Raw genomic sequence first — 24,200 nt, 5'->3', positions numbered from 1 at the left:
ATAGCTTGACATTATTAATCATCTGATACTTGACACATACTAAATTTCTCAGCATCAACTATATAATTACTTAGCATCAACTAAAGTTTATTGATGCTCAACATCAACTAAACTTTACTCGACATCAACTGTTTTGCTTGGCATCCATTAGAGTTTTCTTTCACTCAGCTCCAACTGACTTTCTGTTTGATTTGCACTAACTTTGCTCAGAACCTACTATCCACTTGGTCAAGCTTGATAGACAAAATTTGTTTAATTTTTTCTTCTAAACTTTCTAAGTGTACCCAACATTTTGTTACCTTAAGTAGATCATCAATACATCATGTCATCACTATCTTAATTGATCCTTGTACTTCATTACATAATCATAACTCAACTTTTCCTCAAGGTGTTATTGTTACCTCTTATTGATAAAATCTTCTTCATCAATCAACTAAGTGATAGTACTTGAATCTTATAAGTAGTTGTCTTACTAGAAGATAATAGGTTTAACATCAGTGACAAAAAAATGATCGAAACACAGTCTTCTTCAATAATCTTTCTTATCAATAATCTATTCAATCATATCTCAACAATCTCCCTCTTTGGCATTGATGAAAAACCAAATTGATCAACCAAGTCAATCAAATGATGTACATCTTATTCAATCTGATTGGGTCAATATAGTAAGGCAATACCAAAAAGAAAATTTGCATTGAAATTTCTCCCTGTATCAACAACTTCCATCTTCTAGGTTGCAAAACTCTTTCTTATAACTCCCTCTGAGTTCTTTATTGTATCTCCCTCTTACTAGGTAGATTAGGATTTTTCTCTCTTTCTTTTAGTCCTATTCAACTTCTTTGATAACAATCTCTTGCATTTATAAGAAATATCTCCCTCTATGATTATGCTTTCTTTCTTTGATGTACTCTCTTAGAAAATCTCTCCTTCTGATAATAATCACTTTAATGTGCATTCCCCCTCTTTTTTTTAATAGCTCTTGATCAATAAAGCTCTCCCTCTTTGACAACAATGCCAAAGTCATATACCAAAATATTGTCATCTTAAAATATGCAGATATAAGCTTTTGCAGTTTTTCCAGTTTCTCCCTCTATCACCTTGCTTGTGATTGATTTGAAATTTCAGCTCTATGATTACTTTAGGTATCTCCTAAAGTAAGATCCTTTGCTTCAATGTGTATTACATGAACATCAACTTGTTTGATGTAGGGAACTCCTTCTATTTCTTAAATAGCCTTTGATAGGGGTATCACCCCTAGTTTATGTTGGAAATATTTAAGATATGAAAAGTTACTAAGAGGGGAGGGGTGAATCAATAACTTTAAATCTTTCCTTTAAATTTACCATACATCCATCTATACTATTGAATACATTAGTACTAAAAGATAAAACATTCATCACAAAAAAGAACACAATATTTTGGTGACCTAGAAACCTTCCAAATAGAAAGTAAAACCGGGGTGGAGATGATACCCACAAAACTTCAATACTGCAGCATAAAGTTGGCCTATTAAGGCTTACATTGACCACTTCTGGTGATCTACCCTGTTAGGAGCACAAAGGACTACTACGTCCACCTTGTTAAAGGATTTACAAACATACAATGAAGTATGCACTCGGTTAAGAGATTTATAGAAAGACTATTAAGTCTACCCTGTTAAAGGATTTAGGAGCTAATTCACCTATTAAGATGAAGCAATGGATCTACTTACAACTAATTGCTGATAAGATCCTTTATGCACTGATCACCTTATATGATGGATATAACCTTTCGACCTCTATATTGAGCTGCTTGTATTCCTTGAACTGTTGCTAATAATCTTCCATAGACACTTCTCAAAATTACTTCACATTAGTTCGTTCTTCATACATGTGATATCTTACAATATAACTTACATATATACCTTTCAAATACACAATACTACAAGGTTGGCCAAAATACAAGTGAACAAATACATTACAAAGTCAACCCATTAGTAAATAACTTTGGTTCACTGAACTAACTCGGTGACCTTCTGATACATGACCTCCACTGCATTACTTGGCATTGTCATGCACTCGGTAGATATTGCATATTTAGTTTACCTTGCTTCACTTGGTAAACACTACTTCTTCTAATGCTTGGTTTACATTGAGTCTCATTGACACAAACTTACTGCTCGGTAGACATTGCTTAACTATAGACAGAGTGATAAGTGTTGTCACTAATGAAAAATACAACATAATGCCAACAGTCTCCCCCTTTGGCATTAGTGAAAAAAACTTATGAACCAAAACTTATGTTAACTGACCTTCTGATTTTGATTTTTTAAAATTGATCTTTGTAAAGTTGCAAAGCTGCTTTATATACATATATTACATATCTCCCCCATACATATGACATAATATATACATAGCTTTTATCTGTACATATGTCAATTTATTTTCTTTGTTATTTCTCTACAAGTCTCTTTTACTCCCCTTGCTCTCTTCTCTTATTCATCTCATACTCCCCGTTTTTGACAGTAATGCCAAAGAGTATATATAATAAATTCAAATAGGGACACTAAAATGTGAGAGAAATTCAAAGTGTACCTTGAGGATAAGAGATAATGTCTTATCCCAATTATCTTGCAAAATTTTATAGGTGGAGAGTGCCACTTGAACTTCTGTAGAAAGTTCAATCATATGATCTGCTATAGAAAAATTGTTGTCTTGGATCAATGTTTTTGAATAAGCAATGTGTTTTTGCATTTGGTCCATGACTAGAAGGATCATATTTTGGATGTCAATCAGTGTAGATCTAATCCTAGCTTCTTCTCTAAGTAGCTCCTTGCATTCCTGACAAAAATTTCACCTTCATGTGATGTGATGAGCTTGAACTATGGTCAAGCTATAACTTTTGAGCACTAGCCTTCATGTCCACATCAATCTTATTTATTTTTTCTTTAACATCCTTGGTATGCTTTGTAACATCACAAAAATTTGCTAAAAAGGAATGTTACATTTGTAAAAGATTTCTCAAGGTTGCTCAAAATTGTGGATAATTCTACCTACTTTATTGCAATGTTCTGGTCAATGTGCTTAAGCACCTTACTATCAAATTTCTTCTTTGCCTTTTCAATGAGCTTCTCTTGGCCAGAAGTGTCCTCATTGAACTTATTTATAGCCTCTTTTAATTGTAACAAAATGTATTGGGATGGATCAACATCAACACTTATAGCTTCAGTAATTATGTTTTTTACATTCTTAATTATTGTGAATTCTTTGTCCCTCTCTTCTCTTAGCTGCTTCTACCTTGCCTTTTTCTCTAAAAGCTAACTGACCAATCTCATTTTCTTGGCTAAGGCAGTGTCCAAATCTATCTTGGAAATAATAATTTCTTTATCCAAGCCTATATCTTCATCAATTTCCTTACCAGTAAGAAAAAGTTTTAGAGGAGTCTTTGATTTTACTTCAGTGCTTACTTCCTTGGACTTAGAAATAGAAACAATAGTTGATATAGATGGACTAGCAGAAAAAACTTGAACTGGTCCAACTAGAGTAAAACTAAGAGAAGTACTAATTGTATCCAAAATTGGTGTGCTTCCCAAAAATGATGTATCAATAGGTAACGTACAAGTTGGAATACTTAAAATTGAAGAATTGATAGAAATTGGTATAGTTAGAACCGTGGTAGACAAAATTGTAGAATGGGTTGGCAGACTTACTATACATGAAGTAGAAGATGTTGACATAGTTTTGGAACTGACAGCTATGCACATTGCTATGATGCATTGCTTAGGTGTTGATGAAGAGGGCTACAACTTGGTAGATGAAGTAAATAATACTTCCATAGAAGATACTTGTAGTTGTGAGGTGGCAGGAGTAGATGATATTTCTGATGTAGATGTAATCAATCTTGTTGAAGCTGACTCCAACCCTAATGATGTTGCCAGCTTAGGTGGAGAGTGAGGAAGGGAAGCAATGACTTTTGCTACAATCTTCATTGGATCATCTTCTTCATCCACTTCCTCCTTGTCTTCCTCTTTAGCTTCTTCTCCTTTCTCTTCATCATCAGCCCTTAGTGTCTGATAATCTCCAACATCAATAGTAGCACATGGAGTGCTATCATCTTCTTCGTCATCACTATCACCATCATCATCCTTGATCTCAACTAGATCATCACTAGGCTTATGTAGATGATAGATATTTTTCCACATGTTTGCTGAATCTTTTACAACATGCTCAGTGTCCTTCATTAGAATCAAACATGTGCGAAATTTGATCATCATTGTACCTTCATTATTCTTCATGGTTGCCTTTATTTCTACCTCAATGAGATTTGGCAATAGTTTCTTCAAGGATTGTTCTTAGATGTCCTTGGCTATCTGAGTGGTTGACTCCCACCTCAATTGCAGTCTTACTAATAATTCTTTTGAGATCTAAGGAGCAATCTAGTTTGGGGAATACTTCCACTTTCCCATTATGGTGAGTACCAACTCCTCAATCTATATCTTCTCAGCATTAGTTCTTGTTTCAAACTTTAAAGCCTTGAAGTTTGTGATGCTAGCTCCTTCTTCCATCTATTTTAGCCTTTCTAGGAAGGTAAGTTGGGGCTTGTTGAATATTACTTCACCTTTATTTTTTCCTTTTCCTCTCCTGGTGAAAACAACTATGGAGGCCTTTGTAGGTTTAGTAATGATAACCCTCCCTTTCTTCTTTGCTAGCTCTACCTCCTTTTCTAATTCTTTCTCTTCATCTTCTTGTTCTTGATCCTCTTCTTTGTCCTCTCTTTTTCCTCGATAAGCATTAAGGGACCAGTGGTAGTTTTCATCTTAGCAATCTTCCTCTTACCTTTGTTGATTGCTTGAGGTAGCTTAATTTCCAATTCAATTCTGACTTTTGCCTCATCATAAGTGCCAAAAACTAGTTGCTTGGGATCTACAGGCTCATTTACCAGTGCTTCAATGATGTCCCTAGTTTCATCAATATTGACCTCATAAGGGAGAGGATTCACCCATGCAACTTGGGGCCTGACTGCCTAAATGTATACTCTATCATAGTCTACCATGAAACATATATCATGTTTATAGTCCTCAACAAGTTTAGGAGGAATCCTAAACCTATTGTTCATTCTTTCTTTGAAGTCTTCAAAATAATTATCCATTATACTATTGAAATTTACACCCATTTCTGCTATAAACTCATTTATCTGATACAAAATGGGAACATCCTTTCTCTATACAATAGAACCTTTGGATGGAAATAATTTTTGCACATAAAAGAAAAGACATGTTAATAAAGAACCAAATTTGCAGGGATTGTTCTTTGATGACTTGATGCTATCCATATTCTTGTTTAATTGCTTCCGTAGGAACTCTGATAGGTCAAATTCCAAGTTTTTCTTCACAACTTTGAAAGCTAAGTCTACTGCCTCACATGGAACACTGTTTAAATGACTAGAACTATAAATCTTGTGGGTAATTACATGAATTTTAAACCTCAACTCCACATCATTAATGGTGCTAATTTTCAAACCTCTACCATCCCACTCGGCTAGGGTTTTCTTTTGGAGTTCATCCCAACCTAGGGTTTTGGTGGATTTAGCTTTGCTCAGAATGGGAAGGCTAGTAATCTTGTGAATCATCTTTTTGGTGATCAATATGGGCTGCTCCAACCATAACTGACCATTGTGTACATGACTAAGAATATACCTAATCCATTTTATCTGAAAGCTTCTTGGCAGGTGTGATATGTGTGTCAACCCTTTTGTTTCCAAATGCTTGTGCTCAGGTTTCAATGAGCCATCAACACACATTTCTTCTTAAGCACGATCAATTTCTAGGGTTCCTATCTCTTGAATTGAACACTTAAAATGAGTGTGGATATCATTAATCAGAAGCACCTTTGGTCAAATTTGTGATTGCATGCCATTAGGGTCGAGTGCCTCTTCTAGGGTAGGAACTAACCTGAAATTTGGTGCTTTCCACTCTACACCCTTGACCAATATCTCTAATCCTCTTTTTTCCTTGTTGCTGCTGGTGCTTTCAAGTACCATTGCTACTCAGTAAGTGATGGAAGTCTTCGAACAAATTTCCTAACTACAGATTCGCTCAAAACCACTTGGAATCACTTGAATGCATCTAGAAATCTCTTTGTTCTCAAGACATGGTGAAAAATGAAGTTGAATTTTGCCCTTTTGATGAAAATTTTCCATTAATGCTAGGTACCATATTGACATAGTGCATGACAAACTATCATCCACTGATTTAACTTGGCAAGAGTATCAACTTGGTAGATGAACCAAATTCCTTTTAGTCCTGACCTCACTCAGTAAGGTCTACTACCAACTTTCCTTGGTGGAGTCTAATGCAACTCGGTGAAAGATAACCTTTCTGTGATCCTAGTGTATCTAGAATATTGATTGGATCATTTGCATTCCTCATATTTCTTGGAATTTCTTATGATTTTCTTGCTGAGTATAGCTCCAACACATTCTTAAGAATTTAGTTTGAGGGGATGGAGTCACCCACTTCTTGAGTAACTTCACTTCCATTATTTGAGCTTGTATCTTTAGTAGATTTAGGAATCCATTGTTGCTTCATTTGTTTCCTTATGTTGTCAGCCCTTGCTTTCTTTTCATCTTCAACTTTTCCTATAGTCATGTAGTTTTTAGCTATATGACCGAGTTCAGTGCATGTGTAACACCTTGTAGTAGTATGTTTCTTCCTTAGGTGATGTCTTGCATAATTTATACCAGTGTGTCCATATTCTCCACAATAGTGACATCTGCACCAGGTATTGTAGTCCCATCCAAATATTGCCTTTACAAATTATTCAGCTAGATTGAATGATTTGGATCTACATTGAGATGCCTTGTGACCAGGCCTTTTACATTTGTGACATTTACCTTCAAATTTTAGTTTCTTCTTGCATTCATTGGCTTTGTGACCATGCTGATTGTAGTTGTAGCACTTTCCATTGAATTTTTTTTTTCCATTGCTCTAGCATCTATTTGATGTATGACCAATTTTTCCACAATGATTGCATGAGGGTTTTTTATTCCTTTTTGCACCTTTCTTGGAAGATTCACCTTGTTCTTCATTGTATCCAAGTCCTACTTTACCTTTTTTCCTATGAAGATTTTTCTCATTTTGTTGATTCAATTGATTCATGTCTTCTTGTGATTTCAACATTCTTTCATTGATTTGTTTTTTAGCATTTAAGTCATTCTTCAATTTTTCAATGATTTTCTTTTCACATCTCAGTTCTCTCATTATTCTTTCATTGATTTCCCTTTCATAATTTAGATCACTTCTTATTCTTTCATTCTGTGCTTTGAGAATTTTGATTTCTTCATTTGCTCCTATGATTTGATCAATGAGGTCTTCATGCTAACTAGATTGATTCTATTCTTCATTATTTTTTGCCTCCAAGTCTTCATTTGGCTTATTCCTTTGTTTCAAAAGTTTACATAGCCTGATTGATTGGATTTCTTGTTCTCTTTTAAGTTTCCTTACTTCTTCTTGTAGAGAGCCATTCTTTTCTAGGAGTTGTTTGATTGCCTCATTAGCTTCATCTGAGCTGCTTGATGGGAAAAAGTCTCCAATCTTTTCTTCAACATATTGATGGTCATCCGTTTGTCTTGTAAGTTCCTTTCTTCTTTTCAAGGATTAGGAAAGATGCTCCTTTGCTTCTTTGAGTTGAGTTATGGCCATCTTCGGATCTAGCTTTTCATTCTCAATTGCCTTGTCAAGTTTGAATATCTTCATTTGTCCTTAGATCTTTGCTCAAGCTACCAAACTTTTATCCTAAGAACCACAATGCTCTAATACCAATTGTTGGAAATATTTAAGATATGACAAGTTACTAAGAGGGGAGGGGTGAATCAATAACTTTAAAACTTTCCTTTAAATTTAACACACATCCATCTGAATTGCTACATACATTAGTACTAAAATATAAAACATTCATCACAAAAAAGAACATAATATTTTGGTGACCCAAAATCCTCCAAATAGAAAGTAAAATTGGGATGGGGATGATACCCACAAAACTTCAATAATACAACATAAAGTTGACCTATTAAGGCTTACATTGACCAATTTTGGTGATCTTCCCTGTTAGGAGCACAAAGGACTACTAGGTCCACCTTGTGTGCATCACTAGATTATTTTATATATTGATAGAACTTGTATTATCACAATAAAGCATCACTAGTTTTGTGATTTATTCCTTCATCCCTTTGAGTAGCTATTTGATCCATACAATTTTTGTGTAGTTTATAGTAGCAACAACATATTCTACTTTAGCATTAGATTGGGAAGTAGAACTCTATTTCTTGCTAGTCCATGTAACTAGTCCTTTGCCTAAGAAAAAAGCTCCTCCACTGGTGCTCTTTCTGTCATCAATTTTTCCAGCCTAGTCAACATCAACATGGGCTCTCAATTCAAAATTTTCATTCTTCTTATAGTATAGATCAAACTTTATTGTTTGTTTTAGATATCTCATTATTCTCTTCATAGCCATTAAGTTATTCTCCCTAGGATTAGTAGAGAATCTTACAACTATCCCTATAGATAATGAATTATTAGGTTTGCTATGTACTACATATTGCAATTTTCCAATTATAGACCTGTATAATGTTTGATTCACCTCAATTGAATCATCATTCTTTGACAACTTGTGTCCTATCACCATAGGTGTACTTACTAGTTTGGAATCCTCTAATCCAAAAAATTTCAATATCTCTTTGACATATTTTGAGTGAGTGATACATATACCATTCTTCATCTGGTATACTTGCAATCCCACAAAAAAATTGATTTTTTTCAAACATAGACATTTCAAATTCTTGCTTCATCTAATTTGCAAAATACTTACATAAAGCATATTGTACTCCAAATATGATATCATCAACAAATATTTCAGATAGTAAAATACCTTTTCCTTTTTTCTATCTTTATGTATAGATTGTTGTTATCATCAGTCCTTTCAAATCCAAACTTCACAAGATGAAGTCTCTCATACCATGCTCTTGGTGTTTGCTTCAATCCATATAGGGCTTTGTGCAATCTACATACCATGTTCCTATTGTTATCATCAAAAAATCCTTCTGCCTATTCTTTGTAAACTTCCTCTTCTAGTATGCCATTCAAAAATGTAGATTTAACATCCATCTAATAAACTTTGAAACCTTTGTATGCATCATAAGAAAGTAGAGTTCTTACTCCTTCCATTTTAGCAATAGGGAAAAATATCTCTCCATAGTCAATTCCTTCTTCTTGTGCATATCCCTTGCAAACTAATCTTGCTTTTCTTCTTGTGACTTCACCATTTTCATCTAGCTTGTTTCTAAATAACCATTTGGTGCCAATCACATTCTTGTCTTCTAGTCTAGGAACCAGACTCCATGTTTTTTTCTTCTCTATATGTTCAATCTCTTCTTCCATAGCTTTGTATCAGTCCTTATCTTCTAATGCATCTTTTACTATTTTGGGCTTCTTCAAACATGATTCACTTCTTAGTTTGTTTCTTGTCATTGGCCTAGCATTTTTATCTCCAATGATTTGATCAGTAGGATGATGTCTTTTAACATATTTAGACAATCTTGGCTAAACTCTTGTTTCTTCATTTTTTCTTTCAGCTTTAGAATCATTGTATACATCTCTATTAGGTATTTCAGCATCTCTTTCATGTGTACTTATCTCAAAATCAGAATGTACATCTTCTTCATTATGTAACTCAACATCTAAATGCAGCTCAGTTCTTGAATGTAAGTCGACATTTACAAGATGTGACTCGACAGTTACTGATACTTGCTATTGATTTGTAACTTGATTTGCAACATCTTCTTCATTACGCATTCCTTCATAAAAGTATACATATGATTTGTATTCTTTTGACTCTTTTATAGGTTCAGCCTCATGTACCTCTATAAATTCATCAAAATTCACATTTGCACTTTCCACAATTTTGTGAGTGTTAGTATTTAAATACTTATAAGTTTTACTTCTTGTGGATTACCCAAGGAATATACCTTCTTCACTTTTTGCATCAATATTTCCATTCCTAACATTTTTAAGAATGTAACACTTACTTCCAAATACCTTAAAGTATTTTACATTGGGTGGATATCCATACATAGTTCAAAAAGTGTTGAATGAGTACCTTTCTTGATTTGCACACATTTCAAGGTATATACAATAGTACTTAAAACTTCTCTCTAGTATTTTAGAGCAACATTCTTCTCCATCATAAGTGTTCTAGCATAGTCCATCATAGACCTATTTCTCCTTTTAGCAATCCAATTTTGTGGAGGGGTCCTAGGAGTAGATGTCTATCTTTTGATTCCTCTATCACTATAGAACATTTCAAACTCATTTGAAGTGAATTCTCCTCCTCTATATGATCTCAAGAATTTTAGACTTTTACCTATTTCTTTCTCAACTCTTTCCAAGTACCACTTACACATTTGAAAAGCATCAAATTTCTATTTCAAAAACATAATTGTTATCATCCCAAAATAATCATCAACAAGTAACATTATGTACTTATCTCCTATGTATCTTTGCACTTCAAATGGTCCACACAAGTCAGTATGAACAATCTCTAGTATTTCTTTAGAGGTAAAAGCTTTACTCTTAAAGCTTGACTTTGTCATTTTGCCTAGCTGGCATTGTTTACACACTATATTATCAAGTTTCTTCAACTTGGGAAAACCTCTAACTTTCTTCATGTTACTAATACTAACCAAGTTATCAAAATTAACATGACATAATCTCTTGTACCAAAACCACACATCATCAAGATTTGCAAACTATATCAAGATAGAAAATATTACTTCTAGTTTGATCACCTTTTTCAACCAGTTTCTCACTTGTGTCATATATCTTGGTAGTTTTTTTTCCAAATTCAACCTTGCATCCTAGATTATTCAATTGTGAGACACTTAACAAATTATAGTTTAGTCCTTCAACATAGTAAGCATTGCCACATGAAATCTTGTCTTTGAGTTTGATAGAACCCTTTCCTTTTATCAAACATGGTGCATCATTACAAAATCTTACATTAATTCCATCATAACAAGTTAAGGTAATGAACTTCTATCTCTAGTCATGTGATGTGAGCATCCACTATCAATGATCCATCTATTATTTTTGTTCACATAAGTCACAAGTGTAGTTGCCTCATCTTCATTAGATTTTTCCTTCATTGCAACATACACCACTTCATCATGATGTTCATCAGAATCATCCCTGGTTTCCTCTTTAGGAATGTAGCATGACTTCTTGCCTTTGACTTTGTAATCTCTACTATCATCTTCTCTTCTATTTTTGTACTTGTTTCAATCTCTATATTTCTTCTTCTATGTACATCTTGCAACAATATAACCAACCTCATTGTAATTAAAACAAATGATGGGTAACTTACCTTTGAACTTGCCTTTACTTCTATGAAATTTTATTGTTAGTAGTGCTTCCAATTTTTCAACATCTTCCTCATCTGTATCATTGTCACTAGATACATATTTTATCTTTCTTTTCTTCTTCTTCTTCTGCTTCACCTCATCAGAATCCTTTCGTAAAAAAATGGCTTTGAATGTAGATTCAAGGCTCTTAGGTTTTTAATTATCAAAGTTAGATAGCTCAAAAGTAGTGAGTCTACCTACCAAACCTTCAAGGGTTAGATCATTTCCTAGAATACATCTCAACTCTTGAATTGTAGAAACTCTAATAGAATAAACAAGCGGTAATGTTCTAAAGACTTTACTTAACATAGTATTATCATCTATATGACCAGTAGCTCCTCTTATTGCACTACAACTTCTTTTATCCTAGAAACATATTGAGCATTATTTTCACCTTCTTCAATTCTCATATCATCAAACTTACCTCTGAGGCTCTCAAATTTGTCTCTTTGAACATTTTTATCTCCTCCATGGATGGTGTGTAAGGTATCCCACATTTTCTTTGTAGTGTTACAATCTTTGATATCATCAAATTTGACATAGCTTAGGGCTAATGCAATCTCCAATATCGCATGAATATGCTCTTTCTTCTTCTTCTTATCTTCAGTAGTTAAGGCTCCAAAGGGATCAACATGTTCCACTGTAATGGTAGATTGTGCATGATCTCCAAGTCTTCCAAGGTGTGGCTTCATCAAACTTTTCCATGCAAGAAAGTTATCTCTGTTGAGCTTGGGTACTTCTCTTTTTGACATCTCAATCTTTGTGCTTCTAGTACCTTAAAACTAGTCCTCTTAAGCAGATGGCTCTGGTACCAATTGTTGGAATACTTTTAGAATAACTATGGGGGTGGGGGGTGAATTAGTAATCCAAGGTCTAGATGTATAAATAAAAATTTTCACAACTTAGTGAACCCATAAAACATTCATACCCATGCATGCATCCATTAGGTAATTACTAAAACTTGCATGGTATTGTCAAATCAACTTCAAAAAATGTAAAGCATGAAACACAACACATTCATTAGCACACTTGATACAAGGATTTATGTGGAAACCCAATTTGGGAAAAACCACTAGTAACATGCTACTCCTTTTCACTCTTTTGAAGTGATGCCCTGTGAAAGGCCAACCTTGTTAAAGGTTACAAATATACACTATTAAATGTGACCCTATTAAGGGATTTCAATCAATGTATTAGAAGTGAGCCTTGTTATAGGACTTTAGGTCATTCACTTGGAATGCCACCTAGTTAAAGGATTTTCAAATGACTATTAGGTCAACCTTAATCCAAAGGATTTCACCTAGACTAATACAATTTTTAGAGAGTAACAATAGAGCTTTGATCTTATACAACTTACAACTTCTCTTATAGATTATAGATCTCTTTTCAATCCTCAATTCTATTTGGTCTTCATACTTTGTAGCTCTAACAACTTGTTCACCCTTCAAGTATTCATTTCCTTAAGCCTTCTTACTTAACATGCCATTGCAAACTCTTTTCTTGGGTCACTTGATGAAGCAAAACCCTTAATTCCTTCTCCTCCTTAGGTTCTCACACATGACACCAACAAATTTTTCTACATGACTAGACATTCCTATAAATAGGAATTCAGAATATTTTTCTCGTTCATTTTCCATTGTCCAAATTAAGGTTTTGGATGGATTAGGTAGGATACAATGTATATATCCTGTATCTTGTCATTTTTAGAAACTTCTCCTATAATCCATTAGGATTTTCCTAAAAATGATTTACATCAAATTCTATGCCACCAACTCATCAACCTTATCTTCGTCCTAGTTCACAAGTTTCAAGAAAATAAATTTGTCAACTTAGATTTGGCAAATCTTCAATCTTTAACATAATGCAGTAGCTCAACATTATCAATCTTCTAATGCTTGACACATACTGCATTGCTTAGCATCAAAGAAATTTTACTAATGCTTGGCATCAACTAAACTTTACTCAGCATCAACTATTTTGATCAACATCCACTAGAGTTTTCTTTCACTTGGCTCCAACTGACTTTCTACTTGGCTTGCACTAACTTTTCTTGGAACCTACTATCCACTCGGTCAAGCTTGGCAAACAAACTTTGTTTAACTTGTTCTTCTAAAATTTGTAAGTGTAGCCAACATTTTGTAACCTTAAGTAGATCATCAATACATCATGTCATTATTGTCTTAATTGATCCTTGTACTTCATTACATAATCATAACTCAACCTTTCCTCTAGGTGTTATTGTTACCTCTTTCAATGAATTAAGTGATAATACTTGAATCTTATAAGTAGTTGTCTTACCAAAAAATAGTAGGTTTGACATCAATGACAAAAAAATGATTGAAACACTTAGTCTTCTTCAACAATCTCCCTCTTAACAATCTTTCTTATTAATAATCTTTTCAATCATATCTCAACAAGGCATTCATGAAATGCTTGAGAGACTATCCTATCCCTTTTCACTCGGTCAATGAAATGTTAATTAGCTAGAGAAATCACATTGATCATGGAAATAGCTTAAGGTTGGCATTTAGATTCAACATTTTGGAGATTATGGATGGATTGTTCCAGCAGATGGATAGACTGTTTCAACTCTTTATTCTCTTTCTAGTTTTTCTAGATGTAACTAGTGACCTTGGCATGTCCTTCATACAATATTTTCATATCTATAGCTCTAGAAGCTAGCTCGAGAACCTTTTTCTCTATAGTGCAATCTTGGGGTGTGATGTCATCTAGAATTTTATCTTTGGATGGTTTAAACACATCAGAGACTGAGTCTCATGTCTGTTCATCAAACCTTAGAATCGTTTCTATCTTTAGTTTTTTTATTTTGGGCATCTTTCCCAAACATTTCTTGACCATGTATTCAATTGAAATGCTTACAAGAACACAATTCTTTTTTTGTTTACTGATAAATCGAACTAGTTTAGTGACTTTGGATGGAGGAGTTTGTAAGGCAAGGGAGGCATAGTTAGTAATCATTGAACCTGGTGCATTGACATCACCGATTGGTAAATCATCATTATGATCCATGGCTTCTTGTATTCTTTCTTTAGAAGGTTTAGTCACAACCTCAACCTCAGTTGGCTTTATACTGGTATCTTCGATAATAGCCTTTTGGGCTTTCTCCTTCTTAGTGTGAGAGCAAGTTTTCATTGTTGGTCTTGCAGGTTGAATTGAACTTTGAACCTCGTGTTCAACTTTAACTTCAAGGTTTAGAATATGTATAGAGGAAAAGGTGATAGCTTTATTAGTATCATGAATAGGTAGAATTGAACTAGAGCTAATGAGGATCTCTAGTGAGGCTCTCTCTGTATTTCTCATTTTAGACTGCTTTTTCTCCTTTAACAAGTTCTTAGTTATCTCAATGACTAGCATAGTCTTGGTCTACAAGTTATCTTCCTTTGGAGAATCCTAATCAATTTCTAGCAGAGAAAGGGTTTGAATATAAAAAGAATCAACTACTTCTTCACCTTTGTCTTCCTTCAAGCCTTTGATATTCATATGAAGTCTGAATTCCTTTATTTGCTTCAAAGTGAACCTGGACCACCATCTCTTCCTAACTTCATAATCATCATCGCAATCAACCCAAAAGTCTTCCACATGAGGGATATGTGTGAACATAGGGCATAAATCAAATAAGGGTTGAGAAAAATCTTTACCATCAAAATCAGGGCAATTAACATATGTCTCCATGTTCATCAATTTCAGTTCATGATCAAGATCAAAGGCATCTTGTATAGTTTTATACCTATACTGATTGAGTTCTATGAGAAAAGTAGAACCAAAACCTCTTCTAACCTTGCAGCTCCTATCAACCTCTATCACTTGTCTATAGACTTTGATTAAAACATAATAGTCTAGTAAATGTCTAGGAAATTTAAAAGGTTTTCCTTCATACCCACCAACTCGAATGTTGGTGAACTTAGAGAACTTGGTGAAGAATCTAAAATAGATTGATATAAATTGCCCTACTTCATCAGTCAATGTTTTTTTCTCTTTTCCTTGCAACTTGAAGACCAACTTAGCAAGGAAAATATCTTGCAATCTTTTGAAATCATTCTGATTCTTCTCCTTTTGCAAGGAGGGGAAATATTCATATATGGGCATGTCATTTACCTTAATGGCATGGGGAAGTCCAACCCATATTTTCTAGCATGCGAGAACATAGAAAAAGTATGAATTCATATAAAAACTAGATATCCTAGATGCTTGGGAAAGCTCCTCATGCAACCTATCAGCTACAATTTCTACTTGGTCAATGTGTTTTCTTTTATCACTCAAGATGGCTTGGGTAAAGAAATACATCCAATTCTCCTAGTGGAAAGAATGTTGGTTTTCTTTGACCTTATTTAGGAGACTGATTACATCTTTTATTTTAGGGATCATGTGCTCCCTAGTTAGAGGGTGAGGAAGATGAGACCCCCTGTTCTCTAGTTTGAGCAATACATTTTTGGCAATGACATTATTGAATGTGTTGGGGTTTGATGTAAATTTAGCATATGAGAGACTAATCATCCATGCTTCATATTATTCATGTGGTGGAATCTTCAAAGTGCCCATGATTATAACCCTATTTATATAGACAAGTAATTCTCCAAGATATGTCTTAATTCATCTTTGGGTGACATTATACCTATACCTACAATCTTAAACAAGCTCTAGGAGAAGTACTCATTTAAGAAAATTGGTGGCTTGAAACAATCAACTTTTGGTTATCTTTTCTATGTTGGAACTAGGTTTTTGGGTTAGAAAATATAGATTGTATCTTTTTGATGTCCTCATTAGCAAGGAAAGTATTGGTTAGTGTGGGTAAGAAATTGGTAAGGGAATTGACAAGCTCTTCTTTTGGTAACTTTGGCTGAGAACCATCCATGGAAATAGAGCAAAATAATCCCTTTCTAAAACCATTTAAGAACAAATGATAATGAAAGAGGCTTAACATGGTTACTCGCTTAAAGTGAAAAAGTAATAGTAACCTTTGTGAAGGTAAAAAATGACTCATTGTGTAGGAGAAATGACAATGCATTTTCATGAACAATTTTGTTTAAGATCACCTATAACTCTAAATAAGGATGAGTTCTTACCTTATTTTCTAGATAGTATAATGAAAAAGGAAAGTAGTCTAGAAAATACTTTAAATAGGTACTCACATCATGATTTAATATGGGAAGTACCAATTTGATAGGAATAATTAGTCATTAGTGAGTGCATCTTCCCTCACACATAATAAATCTTTCTACCACCTTTCATACCAATTATTCATTTTAATTTGTCACTTTAACCTTTTTAGAAAGATCTCGATGAATCTTCATACTATAACCAGCTGAATTTTGTCAAGAACACTGGGTTGATGGATAAGTTCTATAGTGTATAGGTCTTGTTTGATATTTGGGTGGGGAATCAATAGAGATGTTGATCTAGCAAGAGCATCAACTCTTATGTTAAGCTCTTGTAACATATCTTCAATAGGAAAAGCCTTGAATTCCTCTACCTCATCACATACTTTGTTCCTATAGTGCTTTAGCCTAGGATTTTTAACAACAAAAATGTTTCGTACCTTCTTGACCACCAATTCAGCATCTCCTTTGGCTTTTAATACTTTTATGTCTTTCATCTTAGCTTCTTCTATCCTCAAAAGTAGGGATTCATATTCCACTATGTTATTTGTATTATCAAACTCAAGCTTGAAGGTATGAGGGATGATCTCACCTGAAGGGGAAATGAGCACCACTCATGCTCTTGAGCTAACTGAGGTACAACTACTATCAAATTCTAAAGTCCACACACCTTTGTCAATCAAGATCTTAGCTTTAATTATATCTTCTTTGGGTAAAATGGCATAATTAGCAAATTTAGTTTCTTGATATAAGATGTGGGACCTGGGATCTTCTGAGTGAAAGAATGTATATTTGGCTTTGGGTGTTAGTTTGTGGTGATTGATTAGGGAAGTACTATACATACTCCATAATTTCTCAGCAGGCCCTCAAGGATTTTTTTTGTGACTATTTTATCAGCATTTTATGCCCAACATGTTGTAACTAATTTTAACCCCAAAGAAAAAAAAATACTTGTATATAAGGGCTTAAGGTTAGGGACTGTTTCATTGTATGGTTATGTGAAAATTGCTTCTTGTGGAAGTAATGAGCTCTAAGGGATTACAAATTTTAATAAAGTTGCAATCATTGAATCGTAATAATATTGGACTTGTTGTTTGGTGGACGTAGCCCAGGGTTTGGGTGAACCACGTTAAATCTTGGTGTCTTATGTTATCTTTTGTGTGATTTATTTGTTTCTAATATTATTTATATTTTCATGTAATTGTTATTTCTATCTAAGGTTAATCCTAATGTTAAGTTCAAGGTTCAAGACCACCATTTTTCTACCAATTGGTATAGTTTCTTGTGACCAATCTAACTTAATCTCCCCTCCTATTTTTCTACAAAAGGTTGGGCTCAATAGAATTCCATAACTAGCTAGAATGTTAGTGAAAAAGATAGTTAATACACTCCTCTTCTTAGGAAACTCAGCTAGAGTGACTTGAGCATCTTTGATCTAGCCTACAAGCATGACTTGTTTGGAGTCCATTGCATAATATTTTCTTGAGGTCCAAGTGATGGGTAGATCTAAATCCTTTGCTACAAAGGATGACATAATATTGTTTGAGGCTCCTAAATCTATCATAGAATTATTCAACTTGTGACTATGGATAAATAAAGATGCATAGAAAGGGGCTGGTTTGGGAATGATAATGGTGTCTACAACTAATGTTTTATCTTTATCACCCGTGGGTGATTTTGAGCTAGACACAAAATTGGTCAATGGGGATGTTTGAGACTTATCTAATGTTGGAATTACAATAGGAAATGTAAACTTCTAAGTGGGGGGGGAGGTGAATCAATAGTTTAAACTTGGACCCATAAAAATTTTACCACACATCTATCTCATGCATTCAATGAGAAAACTGAAATAACATGTAAAGCATGTACATCTAAATCATGTAAACATATAAATATTCACACACATATGACACCAAATATGATTACCTAGAAACCCTCCAATGAGAAGGTAAAACTAGGGTGGGGATGACACCCACAAATCTTCACTACTATAGTAATAAAGTGTATCCTATGAAGGTTACAATGTTTTGATCATGAGACATGATTTACCTTGTGAAAGATCTACCCTGTTCAAGGCTTACAAAGACTATTTGGTCTCACCTTGTTAAAAGGTTTCAATACCCTATTAGAAGTGTGCCTTGCTAAAGGACTTTAACTTACAATTAAGTAAGTATCCTATTAAAGGATTTCAATATAGCCTATTAGGACTAGTTTATTAAGAGATTTGACTAATTCACCTACTAGAATGATTCAAAAATGATCCTACATTTATCACTTGATTTCTTGATGATAGATCACCTCTAAATTGATGTATTCTCTATCCTTCTTGATCAGATATCTCTTTGCTTAATGCTCTTCTCTTCCTCTATTCTCCTTTAACTAATTTTGCAATACTTTAATTTTAGATCATAACTCCTTAGCCACCATGAATTCTCTATTTGTGCATGCAAACTTCACTCTTACTCATTTCACCTTCTTCACACTCTAGATAGTTTAGGGTTTTTCCTCCTTAAGAAGACTTAGGTGACTTAGGGTTAGGTAGGAATCAATAGATATGATTCATCCATTTTTCTACTTAAACTTTCTCTTTTTCCGATTGGCTACATGTAATTACATTGGGAATCCAACTTAAGATACGTCCTTATCTCCAAAATATTGCAATTCATCCTTAGGTTGGCTCAAAAATGGTTTACATAGTTGTTTGTGCCATTACAAAAAAATATAACAAAACTACCTCACTCAACATATGAATTCTTTGATGCTTGGCATATATTGATCTCTATATTGTGACTTAGCATCTGTTTCACTTGGCATCTACTATTTTCTTAGCTCCTAAATCACTCAACATACACTATCTGGTTGACACTTGAGTGACTCAACACATAAGTGGCTTGGCACTCACTATGGACTTGACATGCTCTATAATATAAACATTTTTCTTGACATGTACTACTTGTTTGGCGTGAACTAAATAAATGACTTAAGTGTGTGGACACTCATTTGTCAAAACCAATCTAAGATCAATAATCTCCCCCTTTGACATGAGTGTCAAAAACACTTGAGTATACATTAATATACTTATCCTTATGAGCATAACATATCTCTAACTCAACTTGTCTAAAAAACTTCAAAATTTTAAAATTTTGTAAGAACTTTGATACCTCAAAATTTGATAACTCCCCTTGAGTTGATAGGTCTATTCTGTATCCAAAATTTTGTACTCCTATTGAGTAAATGTGCCTTAAATGATACTCTTTGACTTTATGTTGTCCTTTGCCTTCTCCCCTTGAGCTTATTCTATTTCTATGTTTTCCTTTGTCTTACACTTTGCTCTCATTCTTCTCTATCTCCTCTTTATCTCTCCAAAAATCTTTATTACTCCCCCTTTATTACTTTGTCACTTTTCTTACTCTCCCCATTTATCTCACTCTCCCTCTTTTTGACACTTATGTCAATGGCTAAACACTTATAGTGTGTTTGTCCAGAAAAGATTTATGGACATCTAGGATAGTCTTGAGAGCTACATCCCAATTTTCACATGCTAAATCCAAAGACTTGATTTGGATGGCTAGCTTGACAGCAAGGTGGACTAGGCTATCTAATGTTGAAAGATTTGGGTTTTTCTTCATAAGTGTTTCAATGTAGCCTAATTCCTTGTGCAAAATTTCCATGTTTGGGGTAAGTGTTGTCTGTATGCTAATTAGATTGGCCCTTATGTTGACCTCATCTACTAACAATGTAACTAACTAAATTTGGGTTTGTAACAATGTTTTGAAGTGCTACTCACTTTGAGCTGGATTCATACGTAGTTTTGCACCTAATGAATTGATTTGATTTTCCAAACTCAAAATGTGACTTCAAGTTTCTTGGGCGAAGAGTGTTGGATTACACAATTTAGTGTACAATGAGAAAATGTTCTCAAGTACCTTCTTCATATCCTCAACCTTGGTTGCCAATGCAACTTGTGTGACTGCTATGTCACCTGCTATCTTATCATATACATTTCTCTAGAATTTCTTTTTAGACCATTCTAATAATTTTGCATTTGTGTCTAGGTCTGCATCACTAACCTTTTCCACTATGTTTGTTAGTTATTCAATGAGTAGCTTGGTCTCATCTAGAGTTGGTAAGTTGAATGCATCTAAAAAGATGTCTTTGATATCCTGCAATGCTTGCTTTTACCTGTGCTCCCTTCTAAAAATTTCTTGATGCTTCTTCCTTGCTAGGGCTTGTTGGAGTATGCTCATTTTCTCAGTTATCATTGTGTCATAGTCATACTTTGGTAACATAATCTCTTCATCAAGGCTCACATCTCCATATTATATTACTTCTTTAGCCTTTGATGAGCTCAGACTCAACACTAAAATCTTCAATGGTGTTGCATCTGTGCTCAACTTTTGAAGAGTTTGACTTGAAGGAGTGCCAGATACTGGTAAGGTTACCAGGGCTTGAATTACAACTTGCTTCTTCACCTTTGGAGTCAATTCTATCTCTTTAGGCTTATCTTGTTCTACCATAATGCCTTTTGATGCACCTTGTACTTGTGCTATAGGTGTAGATAAGTCTATCTGACCTATTCAATTTCATTTTATTGTAGTGGCTTGAGTTTCCACTATGTCCTTCTCAAATATATCAAATTTTTCATATGTAGCTTTTGGTACTTTATAAAGGTTGTACACTAATTACTTGAGGGATAATATTAGGTAGTTCTTGTGTATTCACCTCTTCCCTTGGAGTTTTAGTCACTTGTTTTTGCAATTCATCTATACTTACCAAAATAGGATTATCACATAGTTTCTCCTATAGTGTAGACTAATCAAGTATCTTCTTGAGATCTTCCTCTATAAGGGGATTGATGTTCTAAGCTATGACATCAAAAGCAACTTTAACTATTACTATTTTAGTATTCTCACTTGTTATATGTTGAGGGCTAACACTTGGCAATTGTGTATTTGGTATACTCTATTCTTCTTGTTGCTCTACTGCAACTATTGCCTTTTCATCTACTTGCATTTTTGTCCCTCCCTTAATGGTATTGTTATTTTTATCATCTTCCTCATAATCTTTAACCTCATAGGATCTTGTTCACCTTCCTTCATTGTAGCAAGCCCATATATTACTTTTCACATTTATGTGGACTTCTTAACAACATCTTCAATATTGTTTTGTAAAATGCTAAAGGCTCTATCTTTAGGTACAAACCTAATTGCATATTTCTTCATAGCCTTAGTAATTTTTTCCTTATTAAGTTTAGGCATCACTTGTGTAAGTGAGGTTTCTCTTATTTTTCTCTCCAAGTTTAGACAATAGTGGAATTTTTTCTCAACTCTATCATATAAGATTTTGGCCATTGAGTTGGAAATTTCTAGTGGGGTATTCTTGAATTTTTCCATCATGGCATATATAGCCTCCTCCACTTGATTCTTCTCCACTTTACCAAGATTATCAAAGTCTACATGAGAGAATCTTGATAACTCTGCACTATTATTGACATTTTCACATAGATTTTCAAGATCTGATAGAGGATTATGACTTGTCACTTTGAATTGGTTGTTGTCATCTAATTCTATTTTAACATATTTCCTTCTTGGTATTTTCTACACTTGTCCTCCCTACTCTATAGGTTTTGTATTTTCTTTTTCCTTTTGTGCAATTTCATGTACACTAGCCCTTGTAGTAGGTGTAGTTAGTTTGGGCTGTCTTGGTTTGACAGTCTTCTTAGCCCTTGCCACTGGTTGTGCCTTGGCCTTCCTCCTCTTTTGATCTATGGGAGTAGGTGCTTCCTTGGCTTCCTCTTCATTAGCACCTTTAACAACTTTACTCTCCTCTTCCTACTAGTCTTCTCCCATTCCTTGAGTAAGTGTATGTGGTGCTTGTCCATGGATGTCTTCTTCCTCTTCATCCTCTTCCTCTTCTTCTTCTTCTGGCTCAACATCCTCACCAAATTTAGCTTTTAATTTCTTCACCAACTTATCCTTTTTCTTAATAATAGAGGTAGTCTTTAGTTCCATTATGATTTTGGACTTTTCCATCTCATAATTTTCAAATGCCTTAGCATCTTTATCAACCTCTTTTAATAGTAAAGTTGTGATAGCTGCAAAAGCTTCATCAACATTTATTTCATATCTTGAGGGTCCCAACCATCTCACCCTTGGTTTAGCAACTTGAAAAAAAGTATAGTTGGCATCCACTAGAAAGTAGATATAATCATAATTATTTTCTACTAGTGACTCTAGAATTCTCATTCTTTTCTTCATTGATTGCTTAAAGTCCTCGGAACAACTTGTCATCACAGACTCAAAATTCTCACCCAATTGTTCAATATATTCACTTATCTGTATTGCCATTTTCCTATTTGTCTTCCAACCAATTGTACCAAATGTAGGAAATGTTTTTTGACCATAAAAGAATATGCATATCAAGATAGAACCAAATTTATATTGTGCACTTTTCGTCTTCCTTATTGCCCTTAGGTTCTTAACTAGTTGTTGTAATTGTAGCTCTACTAGACCATATGTGTGATCTTTCTCGAAAATTTTATATCCAACATCTATTGCCATATAGGGAAGACTATTTAATCCACTATATTGGTAAAACTTGTATGAAATAACCCTTACTAAAAATTCTATCAAAGGATTAGTAATGGTGTTAAAAGTCATTCCTCTTTTGTTCCACATAGCTCCAATGTTCTTCTCAATAACCTCTTTTGAATCATTTCTTAGGGTCTTAGGCCGATCTAGGGTTGGATACCTAGTAACCCTATGGATTATCCTTTTTGTTATCTTGATAGGTCTACTATCTAGCCATAGTGAACTATCATGTATCCTACTCAATACTATCCTAACTCATTCTATTTTGAACACATTTGGGAAATCTAGGGCTCATGTTAACCATTTCTTCTCTATAATTTTGTATTCTTCTTCAACACACCATTCTCACATAGTTTATCATAGGCTTTCCTAATCTCCAAATCACCAATGCTATGAATTTTATAGTTATAACATTTCCTAACATCTTGCACCATTAAAAGATTCAGTGGTATCATGGATAACACACTAGAGGGGTCTTGCTTATAGGAAATATAAGGAATGTCTTTGAATATAGGTTTCTTAAACTCATTTATAACTAGTTGAACATTCAAAACCCCCTTACCCTCTACATTGTTTGAACTAGATGCCATTATGTGAAACTAGGGTTTACAAAAATATAAATAGTGTAGCTAAATACTTTGCCAGATCTGTCGAAATGATGTAGAATCACTACACAAATCTTCTGCAATCTCTTTGAATAAGTTTTATGATCACCTCTTGTTCTCCTTTCTCTTTCTAAATTTCAAAATGATGAAAAATGAGTCAAAAATTGATCAAATACCCTTTGAAACACTATGATTAATGTTGAGTGCTTACACATCTGTAAGCTTGGCATTAACTAATTTTAGACTCACTCAGCATCCATTGACATTTCATTCACTCAGCAACCATTATGGGCTCGACATCAACTAGCTGGTCTATTAGCTTAGCATCCATTGGTTTTTCACTCAGCACATACAAGAAAATTTTCATGCTCAGTAGTAACATGAAAAACTTAAAGATTTTTTTTGGATTCCTAATAACATATTTCATCTTTGTTCATGTTGATGTAATATTTTTAGTA

The sequence above is a fragment of the Cupressus sempervirens genome, chromosome 1 (genome assembly GCF_028749045.1).
Source record: "Cupressus sempervirens isolate cs-2001-9-10 chromosome 1, ASM2874904v1, whole genome shotgun sequence".
Classification (NCBI taxonomy): Eukaryota; Viridiplantae; Streptophyta; class Pinopsida; order Cupressales; family Cupressaceae; genus Cupressus; species Cupressus sempervirens.
The sequence above is the reverse complement of the archived record's forward strand: the minus strand, read 5'-3'. Positions refer to the sequence as shown.